The sequence below is a fragment of the Dipodomys merriami genome, unplaced genomic scaffold, assembly GCF_024711535.1.
Source record: "Dipodomys merriami isolate MVZ:Mamm:240054 unplaced genomic scaffold, mDipMer1.0.p SCAF_92, whole genome shotgun sequence".
NCBI classification, from domain to species: domain Eukaryota; kingdom Metazoa; phylum Chordata; class Mammalia; order Rodentia; family Heteromyidae; genus Dipodomys; species Dipodomys merriami.
In genome coordinates, this window is record NW_027206535.1 from 3956505 (window position 1) to 3974510 (window position 18006).

The following is an 18006-nucleotide window of genomic DNA, read 5'->3' on the forward strand; positions in this document are numbered from 1 at the left end:
TACTTCTTAGCTCTTATCTTTAGTTGTGATGACCTGGTCAGCTCCCTCTACTTCTTGTTCTTACCAATAGTAAGGATAACATCTACTTGTGGTATCTGGACAAAAAGACCGAAAGGGCAAATATAAAGCATGGTAGAAATGAACACATATTAGTTTCTCCCATCAGGATGCCATGCCACAAGAGACAGGATTAGTAAACATCAAAAGTATTCCAACCAGTTGCCTAATGATGGACAAAGATTTGTGATTCCTAGGCCTTCCCTTTTGCCTTTACATTTCTCCTATCTTATAGGGGTGGAGTTTATATTCACAGAAGGACCTGTTGGATGTGAGGATTTGTTAAATGTTCAGCCTCCAAGGGTGTTAGTTTCTGGGCTGAGGCCTCGATCCCTTATCAACTATAAGGGTCTATCCATGCATTGGAGCCAAGGGAAATGATCTGGACATTATTGAAAGGATCCATCACATCCACATGCCAGGAGACCATGCAGAGGCAGGCAGGCACAGGAGAAAGATTATTACAAGGTTTATTAGAGAAGCCATATTTGCCCCGGAGAGAGAGCACATGGCGGCCTCCGCTATCTGGGTAGCAGCAGAGTCTGGGGGATAGGAAATGAGGTAGATGGGAGTTCAGGTGGGTCTGGACGGAGAGAGGAAGGGACCAGCTGTATGGAGGGAATTCCAGGGCAGGGAGGGGTCAGGTCTGGGTGGAGCGGAGGACCAAAGGTGGGCATAATGCTTACAATTATTAAACTAAGTGATGGTTATCCCTGGCCACTCCTCCTTACCCCTACCGAGGGTTTTAAGGTTGAGGTGTGGGATTAGTATTTTTTTTTCTAATAGGAAGCCTTGACCCCTTGTTCCACCACTGGAAGAGCTATCTTGGTTGTGAGCAGAACTGGATATCCTTCCCAGGTGGGATCAAGTTTTCTTCCTTCCAGGCTTTTTATTCTGGACATGAGTCTCCAAGTCAGAGAGGCTGCGCTGGAAACTCAAGAGGGGTCTGAGCCAAAAGACCTCACAAGTTGAAAAAGCAAAGTACAGGAGATACTCAGCATATAGTCCAACAGGTAACTTTCCAGGAGTTAAAAGATAAAATCCTTGTGGACAGTATATTCTCCCTTGCTGTTATCAAATCCCACTTGTTAATATTTGAGCTGACCATTTAAGCAGTCAACCATGTCAGCCATGGTCAGATGGTTCCCATCTATTACCAAGGAAGAACCAGTCACAAATTTTTATTACCTGTCTCAAAGGGGATTTCTTATAGGCCCAGTCTGACTGTGGTCTGGTGTTCTCTTTAGTCCTGGCAGTCATAGTCCATGGTATTTAACAGTTGTCTTCCTATTAAGAATTTGGCTGAGGGCTAGGAAGATGGCTCAGTGGTAGAGTGCTTGCCTTGCATGCATGAGGCCCTGGATTCAATTCCTTAGCACCACATAAGCAGAAAAAGTTGGAAATGGCGCTGAGGCTCAAATGGTAGAGCGCTAGCCTTGAGCTGAAGAGCTGAGCAACAGTGCCCAGGTCCTGAGTTCAGGCCCCACAACCAACAAAAAAAAGAAAATTGGCTGAGTTCAGTCATCTGAGGTGTTAGATCATCCCTCCATTTTCTCTCCTGACCCTCCTCTTTTAAATATGTATTTTGAAATAACTTTAAGATTCTTAAAACAATCTCTATCCAAGAAGAAAAGCAGACAAACAATCTTCTTTTCTTTGTGCCATTCCTGGGGCTTGAACTCAGGGCCTGGGCACTGTCCCTGAGCTTTTGTGCTCAAGCCAGTACTCTACCATTTGAGTTACACTTCCACTTCCAGTTTTTTGGGTAATTTTTTTTTGGGGTCCGGTCATGGGGCCTGAACTCTGGGCCTGGGCGCTGTCCCTCAGCTATTCAGCTCAAGGCTAGTGCTCTACCAACTTGAGCCACAGCACCACTTCCAGCTTTTTTCTTTTTGCTTATGTGGTGCTGAGGAATCAAACCCAGGGCCGCAGGCTCTGGTGAGCGCTCTACCACTGAGCCACCTTCCCAGCCCCTGGATAATTTTTGAGTAGTAGGAAATAAGAACCCCACCGACTTTCCCTCTCAGGCTGGTTTTAAACCATGATCCTCAGTTCTTAGCTTTCTGAGTAGCTAGGATTACAGGCTTTAGCCACCAGCACCTGACACCAGAAAACAGTTTTAAACTTTTTCTATACAATATGATTCAATACATTTGTTAAGACCAATATATTGTAAATAACAACATTTTAATACCTCATTGTCATTTGAACTTTAAAACGATCTTTCCTTCTTGACTTGAGCCAGAATTATATGCACACACATACAATACGTATTCTGAAGATATTTACACACAGAGGCTGGGAAGGTGGCTCAGTGGTAGAGCGCTTGCCTTGCATGCATGAGGCCCTGGGTTCGATTCCTCAGCACCACATAAGAAAAAAGAAAAAAGCCGGAAGTGGTGCTGTGACTCAAGTGGTAGAGCGCTAGCCCTGAGCTGAAGAGCTGAGGGACAGCGCCCAGGCCCAGAGTTCAGGCCCCATGACCGGACCCCCCCCCCCAAAAAAAAAAGATATTTACACATATACATGCACCAAACATTTGGTTTGGATATGTAAAGTACCCGTAAAAATTGAGCTCAAAATAGAAAATTTGGCCATGTTAATTTACTCTTGGCCTCAACATTCTCCCCTACAGACTACTGAAGGAAGCCTCCTTAGCTCTGCTTTTCTTGGGTTACCTGGTTATCTGGGTGCCTGCTTGGACCCCTTCTCTGGGTTGTTGATTAATGTTTGAGTTGTGTCCATTGTCAGCCACAAGGGAGCATGGGTTTAGCCCACCCTGAAGGCTGCCACACTGGGGCAGCAGGACACATCTCCCCCTAAGGAAGGGCTTCCAGGCACACTCAGGTGATGTGAAAGATCTGGGAGGAGACCTCAACTTGTTTGACATGTCTCAGGAAATTGGGGGTATTGCAAAGGGATAAGGGCAGCACCTTGAAAGGAACAGGGCAAAATTTACTTCTGCAGAAGGGCATGCTGTTGACAAGAAGCCAAGTAAGTGAATGCCTTGGGTGGACAGTCAACTCATGTTTTATCTCTGACTGCCCTTTGTACTGATTGGTCAGAACTTAGGCTCATTATCTTGCATGATTGGCTAGTTTGAAAGGGATTAAATTTTTATCTGATGGCCTGCAACCTGAAGGGGGGCAGCTCTGGCAGGCACAGCCACCAAACTAGCTGTCTCATGTAGCTGGGGAAGGATCCACTTGTGGTGGGGGCAGTGGGAGGTATCACTGAACTCAGCTCTTATTTGATCCTCTGGGGCTGCCCAAGGGGCTACAGGTTTATTTGAGCAGACTGGACTCTTATAAGAGGGAAGGAAACAGAACACCTACAGTTATTATAACTGGTACTCCCTCATGTGTTGCTAAAGGAGGAATTGACCACTCCAAAATGAGTCTGCATAATGCTGGTGAGAGACCAAGAGATCAAGAGACAGACGAAGGTCAAGTGACAGATCACCAGTTTCATCTCATGAAAGAGCAGCATCTTAACTCACTCCTTGTATTGGAAATGTTATTCCTCCAACATGACAGCACCATGTTGAGTGAGAAGAAGATCATAGTAGTCCTCACCCTCAAAAAGCCTCCCTAAATGGTTCCATGAGCAGTGCAGGTAACAGTAGCAGAAACAGTAGTCAGTCAAGTTCAGATGGCAGTTGTAAGGTCTGGGGAGATAGTGTTGGTATATGAAAATGCCAAAGAAGGAGCTTGGAATATAAGAACATCAGAATGAGTGGCAATAATAGTGGATAACACTCGATTTGTTGTAGACCATCCATTTTTACTGCACAATCCTAAATACAGTGTTAGGTAGGATGTCTGGATCTGGCCAAGAACATAACTTTATACATTCCAATGAGAGGAGATTATGAAGTGGTTGAGGGAATTGTTTCCAGTGTTTCAAGCTATCCTGTATTACTATAAGACAGGAATTATTCATTGTACTGATGGAATATCTGTTCCTGAACTGAAAAGAAGCATGCAACCGTCCTCCTCCTCCTCCTCCTCCTCCTCCTCCTCCTCCTCCTCCTCCTCCTCCTCCTCCTCCTCCTCCTCCTCCTCCTCCTCCTCCCCTTCCTCCTCCTCCTCCTCCTCCTCCCCTTCCTCCTCCTCCCCTTCCTCCTCCTCCCCCTCCCCCTCCTCCTCCTTCTTTTGTCAGTCGTGGGGCTTGAACTCAGGGTTTGGGCAGGTCTCCGAGCTTTTTCATTCAAAGCCAACACTCTACCACTTTGAACCACAGTTCAACTTTCAGTTTTCTGGTGGTTTATTGGAGATAAGAGTCTCACACACTTTCCTGCTTGGGCTAGCTTTGAACCATGATCCTCAGATCTCAGCTTGCTGAGCAGCTAGAAATACAGACATGAACCACCAGCTCCCAGCTATCTTTGTACTTCTTGTGAATAGAGTGCTATTAAATATAGAGACCTCAGTGCCCTAATGCATGAGTTATCAAATGATGGTGCTCATTGACAATTTGAATTTTATCTGGAAGAAATGAGTCTCTCTCTCATGGTGCCCAAAGCGGGGAAAGAGAATGTCATGTAGTGGTGCTTACAGATGATGACATAGTTGGTTGGAATAAAGAGTATCCACCACAAACAGAGGAAGAGTATTCATAATTTATTTATATCACTAAATTATATAGATTTTTTTCAAATACATCGAAAACAGAGATGTGGCCAAAACAGTTCTGAAGGAAGGAAGAAGATTAGCTTGGGACTAGAAGATTATCCTACCTACCAAGAAAAAGTAAAGGCCTGAAGGACACCCAGAAATCATTTGCAACTTTGTCCAAAAGACCCTTTATTTGAAATGTCCTGGGAGAAGGAAGAAGAAAAGAGTCAGCATGAAGACTTTCTGTGTGTATAAAGTAAATCTATTACCAAGCTGACAGCAGCAGTTGCTGCAGACATTCTCCAGGACCAGCTAGTAGTCATGCACCCAACTGTGCAAGTAGATGAGCTGGAGCTTCCCCATTCACCACTCTTCTGGCAATAATGACCTTGATCCTGATGCCCAGAATCCAATGCTATGATGCTAATGATCTCTGGAACCATAGCATACTACTCCTCACAATGAAGGTGTGCTCTTCCTTATGTATTGCAAGGACACTCTTCTTGTGAGCTGCACATCTTTAGGATATTGCAGGATAGGCTTTTTTAAAGACCAAAGGTAGCCGGATGTGGTGGTTTTTTTTTTTTTTTTTTTTTTTTTTTTTTCAGTCGTGGGGCTTGAATTATGGGTCTGGGTGTTGTCCTTCAGTTCTTCAGCTCAAAGCTAGTGGTCAAAAAAAAAGCTAGTGCTCTTCCACTTGAGCCATAGCACCACTTCTGGTTTTCTAGTGGTTTATTGGAGATAAGAATCTCACAGGACTTTCTCCCCCAGGCTGGCTTTGAACCTCGATCCTCAGATCTCAGCCTCCTGAGTAGCTAGGATTACAGGTGTGAGCCACTGGTGCCCAGCTTTTTTTTTTTTTTTTTTTTTTTTTTTTTTGGGTCCGGTCGTGGTGCCTGAACTCTGGGCTGGGCGCTGTCCCTCAGCTCTTCAGCTCAAGGCTAGCGCTCTACCACTTGAGCCACAGCGCCACATCCGGCTTTTTACTTTTTGCTTATGTGGTGCTGAGGAATCGAACCCAGGGCCTTGAGCATGCAAGGCAAGCGCTCTACCACTGAGCCACCTTCCCAGCCCTTTTTTTTTTTTTAATGAGTACTACTTTAGTATCCTGAGGCTCTAGTTACATAAATGTATTTGTTTATTAAATTGATTCCTTGCATGGGGGACAGTCCTTTCTCTCACACACATATCTAGGTCTTATCAGAAATGGTGGAAATTGGTACCTGGGGGATTTTCAGTGTAGATTGATATTCATCATACTCTAGATAAAATGCAGAATATTATGTTGTTGAACCTTATAAATGGTGGTTGAATGAAATGGTTCAAGCCATTTTATAGTTGTGATGCACCATATAACTTAAATTAGTGCTTCCAACAAAGTATTCCTTCAATAAAATGTATATATAGTTTGCCTGTAATGAGTAAAAACAGTATTTATTGTGGGCTTATTTGAATGACTAGGGTAAGATTTGATGCTCATATCAGTTCAAGTGAGTCATGTACAGGGAGTGTAAACATCAGAAGCGGTTTATAATTCAGTCTGCCTTACTCTTTTTTTAATTTTTAATTTTTTTGTCAGTCATAGGGCTTGAACTCATGGCCTGAGCACTGTCCCTGATCTTCTTTTTGCTCAAGGCTAGCACTCTACCACTTGAGCCACAGTGCCACTTCGCCGCTTCCAGCTTTTTCTGTTAATGTGGTACTGAGGAATCGAACCCAGGGCTTCATGCATGCTAGGCAAGCACTCTACCACTAGGCCACATTCTCAGTCCCAGTCTGTCTTACTCACAGATATTTATTTACTAATTCTCTCTCTCTCTCTCTCCCCCCCCCCCCCCCCGTCAGTTGTGGGGCTTGAACTCTGGGCCTGGGCGCTGTCCCTGAGCTCTTTAGCTCAAGACTAGTGCTCTACCACTTGAGTCACAGCACCACTTCCAGCTTTTTCTGTTTATGTGGTGCTGAGGAATCGAACCCAGGGCCTCATGCATGCAAGGGAAACAGTCTTCACTGAGCCACCTTCCCAGCCCTGCTTTTCTCTTAAGAGTTATTGGATAGACCAACGAAGTGTTTGTCCTATATTTACTGATCGTAAACTCTAGTTTTTCATCAAAATAAAATTCCATTGTTTTCATGTTTCAAAAAAAATTATCTGAAGCGATCAATCAAAACCACAACACTTGGAAAATCTTGTCAGAGAAACAATTCTTAACAATGTAGTAGAAAGCTGGGTGCTGGTGGCTCACACCTGTAATCCTAGGTACTCAGGAGGCTGAGATCTAGGAATTGTGGTTTGAAGCCAGCCTGGGCAAGAAAGTCTGTCAGACTCTGATCTCAAGTTAACCACCAGAAAACTGAAAATGGAGCTGTGGCTTAAAGTGGTAGAGGGATAACCTTGAGCAAAAAAACTCAGGGACAGAACCTGGGCCCTGAATTCAGGCCCCACATTGACAAAAAAGAAAAGAAAGCATCAGAACAATCTTCCTAGAGGGCCGTAGGTGGCTGAGCTGGAGGCTTTTGCACTTAGGAAGGATCTCAGGTGTGTTGGCTAGGTCCATGCCCGTATATGTCCAGGCTACCTGGAGTAGCCATCTCCAAAGAGAAACTTGGTTTTAAAAGCTAACTTGATCTGAACTTCTAGAGCCTCTCAGACCTGATAGTTCCTGAATGTGCTTCTTTTTTTCTTGAAAGAGATTATGATCAAGTAATTAGAATATAGAAACCTCTCTCTCTGGAGGCGACTAGTTTTCTGAAAAGTGGGATCACCTGGCAGTACACTGGGAATAAAGAGCATAGAGCCAGAGGCTGCCTTAAGGAACTCCATTACCTGCCTACCTCACTCCCTGGGCCGAAGCTCCCTGGGTGGGTGAGTCATTGGCGGAGGCCTGGGCTTTATTCCCTCCACCCTGGCAATATGTACATCCTACTTTCCAGGAAGTAAGAGTAGGAACTCACAGGGGAAAATAGGTGCTTTGTGGAAACAGAATGTTATAAATGGTATCTTAGCAACTGAAATGCTGCTATCAGCTTTGCTTTATGGTAACAAAGTACCTGAGATAGCAATGTGAGAGGAAAGGTTTACTTAGAGTTTCAGAGGGTTCAATGCTTGGAGCAAGATCAATGCGTCATTTAACCCTGGGGGAACTCTGACTTAAAAGGTCTGGGAGGGAGCTGGGCATTGGTGGCTCATGCCTATAATCCTAGCTCCTCAGGAGGCTGAGATCTGAGGATTGCAGTTCAAAGTCAGCCCGGGCAGGAAAGGCTTTGAGACTCTGGTCTCAAAATAATCACCAAAAAGATAGAAGTGGAACTTAAGTAAAAAAAAATCACTAACCTTGAGCTAAAAAAACTCAGGGACAGTGTCCAGGCCCAGAGTCCAAGCCTAGGATCAAGGAGTGTTTAAATAAATGGCAGCTGTTATCACTAGAGGGAGTTGAGAAGGATTTTACAGAAATGGGTCTTATAGGATGCAGTAGAGTTTTTTAGGCAAACTGTAGATCAGAGCCACTCCAGGAGGAGGTACTGTTTGAGCAAGGCCAGAAGGAATAAGAGCACAGGAAACAGGTTTATGAAATCCTCTAGAGAATGTATGCACGAAGCACAAGTAACTGAAGAGGGGCAGAAGGAGAGATGAGAAAAGGAGACAATACAAGGGAAGGGGAAAGGGAGGAGGGGGGGAGGGGGGAGGAGGGAGGGGAGCAGCCTGGATAGGTAGGTTGGGCTTAGAAACCAAGCTAGAAACTCTAGACTTTACCTTACAGCTGGGGAGAGAGACTGAAAAATTCTCATGGCTGCATAGAACATCACTTAAGCTCTAGGTGGTCATTTAGAATGTTTGTTCCAAGAATGTCGGCATATTGGAGGAAGATGACCATATATAGGGAAAGAAAGATAGCAATGTATGATTAATTTGGCCAGAAGCATCATAACGCTTTCAGAAAGAGGAGAGAGCAGATTGGATTCACTGTGAAGTGGCGATTAGTTCACCAACTTAAACTTACTGGGGTGGGGAGGGGGAGAATATTTTCACAGCACAGAGTATAGAGGCACAATCCGGGCGATGTGTCTCTGTGCTATGTGGTGGAAGGTGGCCAGGGGGCCCTTAGCAAACGGGCTGGCAGAAGGCTAGGAGCCACGGGAGGAGTGACACATCTGCCTGGGTGACATGTTTGAGGCTGCTGCAGGGAAAGAGGAGCAGTAGGGACAGGCCCAGGCATCCTCCTTTGTAGGAACAGCCTCTCCAGGGCCCCTCGTTTTTTTCTGAGTGTCCTCCGCTTTCCCTTTGAATGCTCTTCTTTGAGAAATGCACCACATCTCAGTGAAATTAGATTGGGAGGAAATTTTTGTCAGTTCTAACGACTTTTTGATGATTAGGAGGGTTGTCAAGACTGTACTTGGGAGGCAGCAGAGTCTCTTTTTAATCACCATTCTGATATGCGAGGCTCCTGGGGCATGACGCCAGGCACATTCTTGATGTGCAGCCCTTGGGATACAGTGCTGGGATTTCCAGCCCTCTTTATCCTAGGCTGATAAAATCAGTTGGAACTGGGTATAATAAAGACTAAAAACATGATCCATAAGATGGAAAGAGGCAGGGACAGAATAAGTAAGCTCCCTTTGGGTAAGACACAGAACTTGGAGATAGGATAAAGCTCATGGAAGGAGGTGACCTCACCTGTATTACCACATTTAACCTTCACAGCCACTCTAGCAATACAGCTATGATTACTTCCATTTCACAGATGGGGCAGACAGGCTCAGCGTTTCAGTGATGTTCTTAGAGAGGATGACTAGCTGCTAAGCACTTACAACAGGACTGGAATTCAGGTCTGGTAGACTCTAAAGCCACGTATTGAATACTTAGGTTGTCCTTGATTTGGTAAGATCTTTGCAGGACCGCTTTTCTGGTGTCCTTTCCCCTTGGTTTTCAGGACCTTGCCAAATGCTCAAGGTCAGAGCACTCGGGGATAAATCTCTGTACCCAGCTTAAAATGAATGCATGTCATTAAAGGAATCACTTGTGATTATTTCAAAGTCTGAAGTGGCTGGGGTGTGGCTCAAGTGGTAGAGCAACTGCCTAGTAAGTACAAAGCTGTGAGTTCAAACCTCAGTGTGGCAAAAAAAAAAAGTCAAATAAAGTCTAAAATGCTGTGAGAGGCTTCCAAGTGGTGTCCTTTCAATGGTATCCTTCTGGAGGTCTGAGAATCTTTCTTACTGCCCTTGTTCCTATTGTTCCTAGTTGTTCCTATTGGGTTCTATGCCAACCAGCTCATTGGAGGGAAAACCTGCATTCTCTATTAAAAACTAAAAAAAAAAAAAGCCCTTTGAAACAAACTTGGCACCAGTGGTTCACACCTGCAATCCTAGTTACTCAGAAGGCTGAAATCTGAGAATCAACGTTTGAAGGTAGTCAAGGCAGAAATGCGTAGACACTTATTTCTAATTAACCACCAACAAGCCAGAAGTGGAATTGTGGCTCAAGTCGTAGAGAATCAGCTTTGAGCTAAAAACCTAAGGCAAACAAGTGCCCAGGTCTTGAGAGTTCAAGCCCCAGTATCAGTGCACATGCACGCACACACACTCTAAAACAAACTATAAAGTATAGTAGACATATAAAAGAGTGCATACATACATGTTATGGTTTAGATCTCAGATGTCCCCCATGGTGTTGAAGGCTTGGTCCACAATGCAGTAGTTTTTGGAGGTGATTGGATCGTGAGGACTCATATTATTAATGGAGTAATCCATTGGTGAACTACTGGGTGGTGGATCCTGCAGGAGATGGAAGAGGGAAAGGGAATATGTGCTCTGGAAGGGCATGTCCTGTCCTTGGTCTGCTGCGTGCTCTCTCTCTCTCTCTCTCTCTCTCTCTCTCTCTCTCTCTCTCTCTCTCTCTCTCTCTCTCTCTCTCTCTCTCTCTCTCTCTCTCTCTCTTTTCCGGCCACCATGAGGGGAGCAGTTTTATTCCACTGTACCCTTCCTACTATCCTGCTCTTCCTCACCAGAGGCTTGATGCGACAGATCAAGTGACCATGAACTGAAAACCTCTGATAGCATGAGTCAAAATAAATGTTTCCTCCTTGATTTTCTCAGGCATTTTGTCACAGCAACAGAAATCGGATTCTGAACAGGTTGAAGATTAAAATGAACATTTGGTGGATAGACCTAGAACAAACATGCTAGGTATGGTAAGCCAAATTCAGAGAGACAAAAAAGCATGTTTTTGCTCATATGTGGAAGCTAGATCTAAAATATAACCGGACATGATGACCTGCACAGGACTGTAAGCATGCACACACAGACAGTCTAAAGGAGGATATGCTTAGAGGAGGAGCACAAAGGTGTAACTTCTCTGAACATTTAAAGCACTATTTATTGAAATGAGTTCCAGGAAATGAAAAGACGTTTTTTGTTATTATTGTTGCTGTTGGTAGTGGTGGTGTTTGTTTTTGCTTTTTTTTTTAAGAGGAGGACCACAGAAAAGGAGGGAAGAAGGGTAGACAAATGCAATCATATTACTTAGTATATACTATGTGGAAAATGAACTGTGTAACGTGTGGGCAGGAAGGGGAGAGGGAAACTGGGGGAAAGCAAAGGAAGGGGTGACATTGTCACATACAAAAAGAAATTATTTGACTTATGAAATGGTAACCCCTCTGAACAATATCTTAATTATAACAAAGTTATATTAAGAATACACATTTGGGTTTTATCTACAAAGAACATTGTCAGGAGCTCTGAATTCACCTGGCACCCACCTCTTCATGACATACCAATATATATTTTTAAACAACATAGCATTTAGTTTTACCTGTTATGAGCATCATCTAACTGGAGCTTATAGTTTGTATTCTTTTGTATTCTTTGACATTTTTCTCCCTACAATATGATATGACAGAGTCCTTTTGCCAATGCACACAGCTGTAGTTCCTTCACTTCATCATTACAGCTGCATAATATTTCCTTGTGCAAGTATCTGTAGCTTATCTGCCCATTTTGTTTTTGAAGTGGATGAATTGTGGTAGTTGTTTGACTTAGTACAACTAATGATGGGGTTTGGATCTGAACATATTTAACTGATATAAATAATTCAAAAAATGTTTAGTGAAATGAACCCACAGATCTATAGCCACCTAATCTTTGATAAGAGAGCTAAAAAAATAGAATGGAAAAAAGACAGCCTCTTCAGTAAATGGTGCTGGCAAAATTGGTTAATCACCTGTTGAAAACTAAAGCTGAACCCTTATAGATCACCCTGCACCAGAATCAACTCCAGATGGATCAAAGACCTCAGAGTCAAAGCAGACACTCTGAAAACATTATAGGATGGAATAGGAGAAACCCTAGGTCTCCTTGGCACAGGCCAAAATTTTTTTACTAGAGACCCAGAAACACAACAATTCAAAGAAAGGTTGGACAAATGGGATTGCATGAAGCTGCAGAGCTTTTGCCTGGCAAAGGACATAGCTAGCAAGATCAAGAGAAAGCCCATGGATTGGGAGAAGATCTTCACTAGCCATACAATGGATAAGGGTCTCATATCTAAAATATACCTGGAACTCAAAAAATTAAATCCCCCAACAACAAATCCTCAAAGAAACAACTGCCTGATAAATAAATGGGCTAAAGGTTTCAAGAGAAACTTCTCTGAAGAGGAAATAAGAATGGCCAGTAGACATATGAAGAAATGCTCAACTGCTCTAGCCATAAAAGAAATGCAAATCAAAACAACATTGAGATTCCACCTCACCCCAGTTAGAATGGCTATAATCAAGAACTCTAATAACAATAGATGCTTGAGGGGATGTGGCCACTGCGTTGTTTGTGGGAGTGTAAACTTGCTCAATCACTTTGGAAAGTAGTATGGAGGTTCCTCAAAAGACTCCACATAGAGCTCTCCTTTGACCCAGCGATCCCACTTTTGGGCATTTACCCAAATAATCACAGACAAGACCATACTAAAGCTACCAGCACAACTATGTTTATGGTAGCATTATTTATCATAATTAAGATATGGAACCAACCCAGATGCCCTTCAGTAGATGAATGGTGTGTATACACACACACACACACACACACACACACACACACACACACACACACACACACACACACACACACACACACACACACATAATGGAATTCTATGCCTGCATCAGAAGGAATGACATCACCCCATTTGTTAGGAAATGGAAAGAATTGGAAAAAATTATGTTAAGTGAAGTAAGCCAGGCCCAAAGAAACATAGGTTCCATGGTTTCCCTTATTTACAATAACTAGTATATGTCTGGGACAAGCAGAAAAGGTCAAAAGCTATGTTCATATGACCAGATAAGATGATGTTAAGCAAAATGAACCCCAAGATAGAGACACAAGTGGTTTTTCCTTTCTTGCTATTGTTTCTAACGTATTTATAATGTACCATGTGATTTTTTTTTTTTGTTTCTTTGTACGTTCCTCCCCCATGGTACAACCCCTGTTTTCACTGTATTTAATGTCTGTGCCCTGCATCTTGTAAATACACTTCTCTAATTTGGGGAGGGGAAGGGAAAAAATGCTTTTTTTTTTTTATGTTGGCCGTGGGGCTTGAACTCTGGGCCTGGGCACTGTCCCTCAGCTCTTCAGCTCAAGGCGAGCACTCTACCACTTGAGCTACAGCGCGACTTCCAAAACAAAAAGCTTAAATAGGGATACAAATTGACCCATTGTAACAATGAGATGTACAAGACACTATGTTGAAAAAATGAACTTTATAATATAGGTATGGGGGAGTGTAGTTGTGGAGGTGAGAGGGAAGGGATGGTAGGGGAAAAACAAAGGAGGGGGAAACAATGCTTGATAGGAAATGTATGTATTACCTTGCTCATGTAACTATAACCCCTCTGTACAGTATTTTTACAATAAAAAAGTTTAGCAAATGCATTTCCACTAGCAGTTGGAATTAATACATTAGCATACAATTAATAGACTCTGATTGATGGAACCCTATGCTTTCATTCTGTGGTTCTCTGTTTGCTCTGTCACCCCAGTGGTCAAAGTGTACTATGGAGTCAACTTTGAAAAACCCAATTTTCTTGTTATTTATTTATTTAGTGCTGGTACTGGGGCTTGAACCCAGGGATTTGGGTGCTATCTACCTTAGCTTTTTAGCTCAGTGCTGGATTTCTACCACTTGAGCCATACAGCTCCATTTCTGGCTTTTTACTGGTTATGAGAGATAAGAGACTTAGGGACTTTGCTGCCTGGACTGGCTTTGAACTTAGATCCTTAGATCTCAACCTCTTGAGTAGCTAGAATTACAGGCACAAGCCATCACCCAACTTTTGTTATTTAGTTTTTGTACTCTAAAATTTTCAAACATCTGGTGTGTTTGCTCCTCTGGGAGATGAGACATATACTGAAAGGCTGGTTCTTCTCAATCAGGATTCAATGTTGAACGTGATGGAAAACTCACTTTCATATGGTTTCAAGAGAAAGCAAAGTTGATTTAGAAGATTCTATCACTCAAAAAATGTTAGCAATTGAAGTATTTTCTAATACCTACAACCAATTCTTTGATTCTTCAGACACCAAGTAAGTAGTCAACAATGTGACTCATTTCTGACACTGCCTAGAGTTAACACAGATCCTACTGGTTAGAGGTTCCATTTTACAAGACACTCCCACTTTAGTTGCCAGGCCCAGATCTACCATTCTTTCTTTCTCATTGATCAGCCACAAGATAGAAGTTCCCACAACGTTCTCTCTCCCTCCCCGCATCTCTCTTTCTCCTCTCTCTCTCTCTCTCTCTCCCACCTCTCTATCTCCTTTTCATGGTCTTTCTCTGTTACCCCAGGCTGATGTCAGACTCCTGGGATCTAACAATTTTCCTGCCTCAGTCTCCTGAGTAGTTGGGACTACTGTACAGGCATGCATTACCATGACTAAATTGTGTACGTGTGTGAGCATGTGCACATTTGCACACATGTCTGCAAGTCCTAAGGCTTAAACTCAGAGCTTGGCTCTGTCCATAGCTTTTGTGTTCAAACCTAGTATTCTACTACTTAAGCCAGAACTCCACTGCCAGCTTTTGGTGGTTAATTGGAGATAAGAGTCACAGATTTCCTTGCCAGATTGGCTCTGAACCCTGATCTTCAGATCTCAGCCTCCTGAGTAGCTAGGCTTATGGGTGTGAGCCATTAGTCTTGGCCCATGCCTGACTTTTTTTTGGCCATTGTGGGGCTTGAACTCTGGGCCTGGGCACTGTCCCTGAGCTCTTCAACTCAAGGCAAGCACTCTACCACTTGGGCCACAGTGCCACTTCCCATTTTCTGGTGGTTTATTGGAGATAAGAGTCTCATTGACTTTCTTACCCTGGATGTCTTTGAACCGCGATCTTCAGATCTCAGTCTCCTGAGTAGCTTGGCTTACAGGTGTGAGCCACTAGCACCCAGCCCACGCTTGACTTTTGATAGCTTTCTAGAATGGTTCAAAGAACTCAGGACCATACTGTTTAAAAGTTTGTTATAAAGAATGTTATAAAGGATACAGTTGCACCCCCAGGTGAAATCCAAAGGGTCTCAAGTATTGGCGTTTCTCTCCTAGGTAACTGGGATACACTGCCCTCCTGTCAGGTGGATGTGTTCACCAACCAAGAAGCTATCCACCCTATTGTTGAGGGGTCTTATGGAGATTTTGTCATGTAGGCACAATCAATCACAATCCGTTCCTATTTCTAGAGGCTGAGGAGTGGGATGAGAATAAATGTTCCAGACTAAGCTAAATAATAGAACAAAAGATGCTTACTGACACTTGAGAAAGCACAAGACATTTAGAAACTGTGTGCCTGGAAGCATTGTACCTTTTTTTAAATTATGTGTCAAGGGCCTAAGGGATATTTCATATTATGCCACACAAGACCCCTTGTTCCTCCCTTCCTCTCCTCCTGGTCTTTTGCTTCATCTTCATGTTCCATGTTGGGACCTTCTGTCAATCCCCTTCTCTCCTCATGGCACAAAATGACTGCAGTAGTTCCTGACCAAATTCTTTTACACCATACCTTCTCTGGCCAATGGATATTTTCTAGAAGCTCCAGCTCAAGCCCTGGGTTCTAGGATTCATTTGCTCCCACTGGATTGACTTAGGTTGCATGTCCATCCCTGGGCTAGGTAGTAGATGCCTGGATGCCTATACTCCAGGGGTCTGGACATGAGGACAATCGGGAGGACAGAAGAGAGAATGTACCAAAGTCTGTGCTTTGTTTTCCAGAGAACTGGAAGATGGAAGCTGAGAGTAATGAATTAATGTCCTCTGTCATTTTCTTACTCAAAGAGAAGCCAGGCAATTCCTTTAGTCTATGTTCTGATGCAGCATGGTGAGTGTCTTTTCTCATTTGAACCGAAACCAAATGGGTCCTATGCTTATAAATTTGTGAGTCAAGCAAACATTGCATTATTATTCTTAGAAAAATTATCTAGGAAATCCTAAGAATAAATCTGCTCCAGTCTCCTGAATTCTGACATTCAGGCTGAGCTATGTAGGTAGGTACCTTCTCATGGCAAGAGGTGGGAGGCGAGCAGGTTGTTTGCAGAAAGGGCATTTGAATCACATCGAAGACCTGACATTTCCCTTGATGAGTGACTGGGGTGTGGGTGCCCCATTGCTCTCAGTATTCTATCTAGAGAAATACTTGATTGCTTTTAAGTGATACCCCGGTGTTTGAAAGTAGGAGGCAGCACAGAGGCAAGAAGCTTTACCTAAGTAAGGAGGAAATTGCTTGTGGGCAGCAGTAACATATTGCAGGCATTTTTGTTTTCCAGGGGACAGGATTGCATTTTAAGAGATGCTATTAAGTGTAACTTGTCCCCAGGAAAATAAAGTGTAAATTTCAAATGCAAGGTGCAGAAAGATTATGTTAATTTTGGCTAATCTTCCTGTACTGTTTGCAGTGGTGACTTCAATGAAGATTAATAACCTTGACCCATTAACGTAATCCACTGTAATGCTGGATATAAAATAGCGTCATTTTAATAATCTAATTTAATGTTTCCTAACCAGTAGGGGTTCTTGTACCTTTGCAAGTATTAGCTTCAAATTTCTTAAACTAAAGGCAGATAACTGAAAATGATCAATGCCTCTGGAGTATAAAACATACAATGAATTAATGTAACCAGTCACAATATTCATATCTTAGTTTTCTATGAGAGATTGACAATGTGTGTGTTTGTGTGTCTGTGTACAAATTTGTGTTGTCTTTGGAAGCAAGGGGCTTTTCTTTTTAGCATAATGCTTGCAAAATCAATGGCTAAGCTGGGTGCCAGTGGCTCACCCCTAGCCACTCAGGAGGTTGAGATGTGAGTATCATGGTTTGAAGCCAGTCTAGGCAGGAAAGTTTATGAGATTCGAATCTCCAGTTAAACACTAAATAAAACCCGGAATTAAAGCTGTGGCTCAAGTGGTAAAGTACCAGCATTGAATGAAAAGCAAAGGTATGGCATCCAGTCCCTAAGTTCAAGACCCAGTATTAGCACATGTGTGTGCACGTGCACGCACAAACACACACACACATCAATAGCTGACTACTGAGACTAATGAATGAGGATGAATCTAACACAGTGTGGAAAAACCTTAAGGAGTCTGGGGTTGACCCATAGGCACAGAAGGCTTTCTTGAATGACATGGCAAAGTTCTGTTCTGCTTTCTGCCTCTAATTCTCCATTTGATTTTGCACCAATCATTTCTCTTAGACTTTCATTTCTGATGTGTAAAGCAAGGGCCATGACCTAAAAGAATGATTATATCAGGAATGACCTGCCCTTCTCATCTACATTAATATTTCACTGCTAACACTTTACTGTTTTACAGACATACAAATGAGCCTTTTCCTGGATATCTGAAGCCTTTCCTTTTACTTTAGGTTGCTCTTTTTTAGATTGACCTGCAGAGGGTGCTCTTACCCAACCTCCTCTGAACTCTGAATTTAGAAGAATTACCCATTTTGAAGAACTGGGCTCACTTTTGCATTCTAAAACCCTGTTCCCTCTTCGCCATCAGCATCTACAGTTATTCCTAATGTAATAATGGGTCAAATATTCAGGAGATGGAATTTCATTTAATGGTGTTATAAAAGATAGGTAAGTATAAAGGCAAGTTTTTTTCTGTTATATTTAGTTATTTACTTATTAGGAAGGACAATGTGTTATTTTCAATTTTAGCACTTTTTTTTTTGTCAGATGAAAAGGTTGGTATGATTCTCTCCCAATCCTTGCCCAAAGCTAAGGCCAAAGAAAGATACGTCCAGATAGGCTGTGCCAAGAAAAAACAGAAGATAGTAGCAGCTAGACAGAGATTCTGCGTG

At 42.9% G+C, this 18006-nt stretch overlaps 1 pseudogene; it reads left to right on the forward strand.

Moving 5' to 3' along the window:
- The first annotated feature begins 3874 nt into the window (after positions 1 to 3874).
- On the forward strand, positions 3875 to 5057 carry LOC138821522 (BTB/POZ domain-containing protein 10 pseudogene; annotated as a pseudogene).
- Positions 5058 to 18006: the final 12949 nt, after the last annotated feature.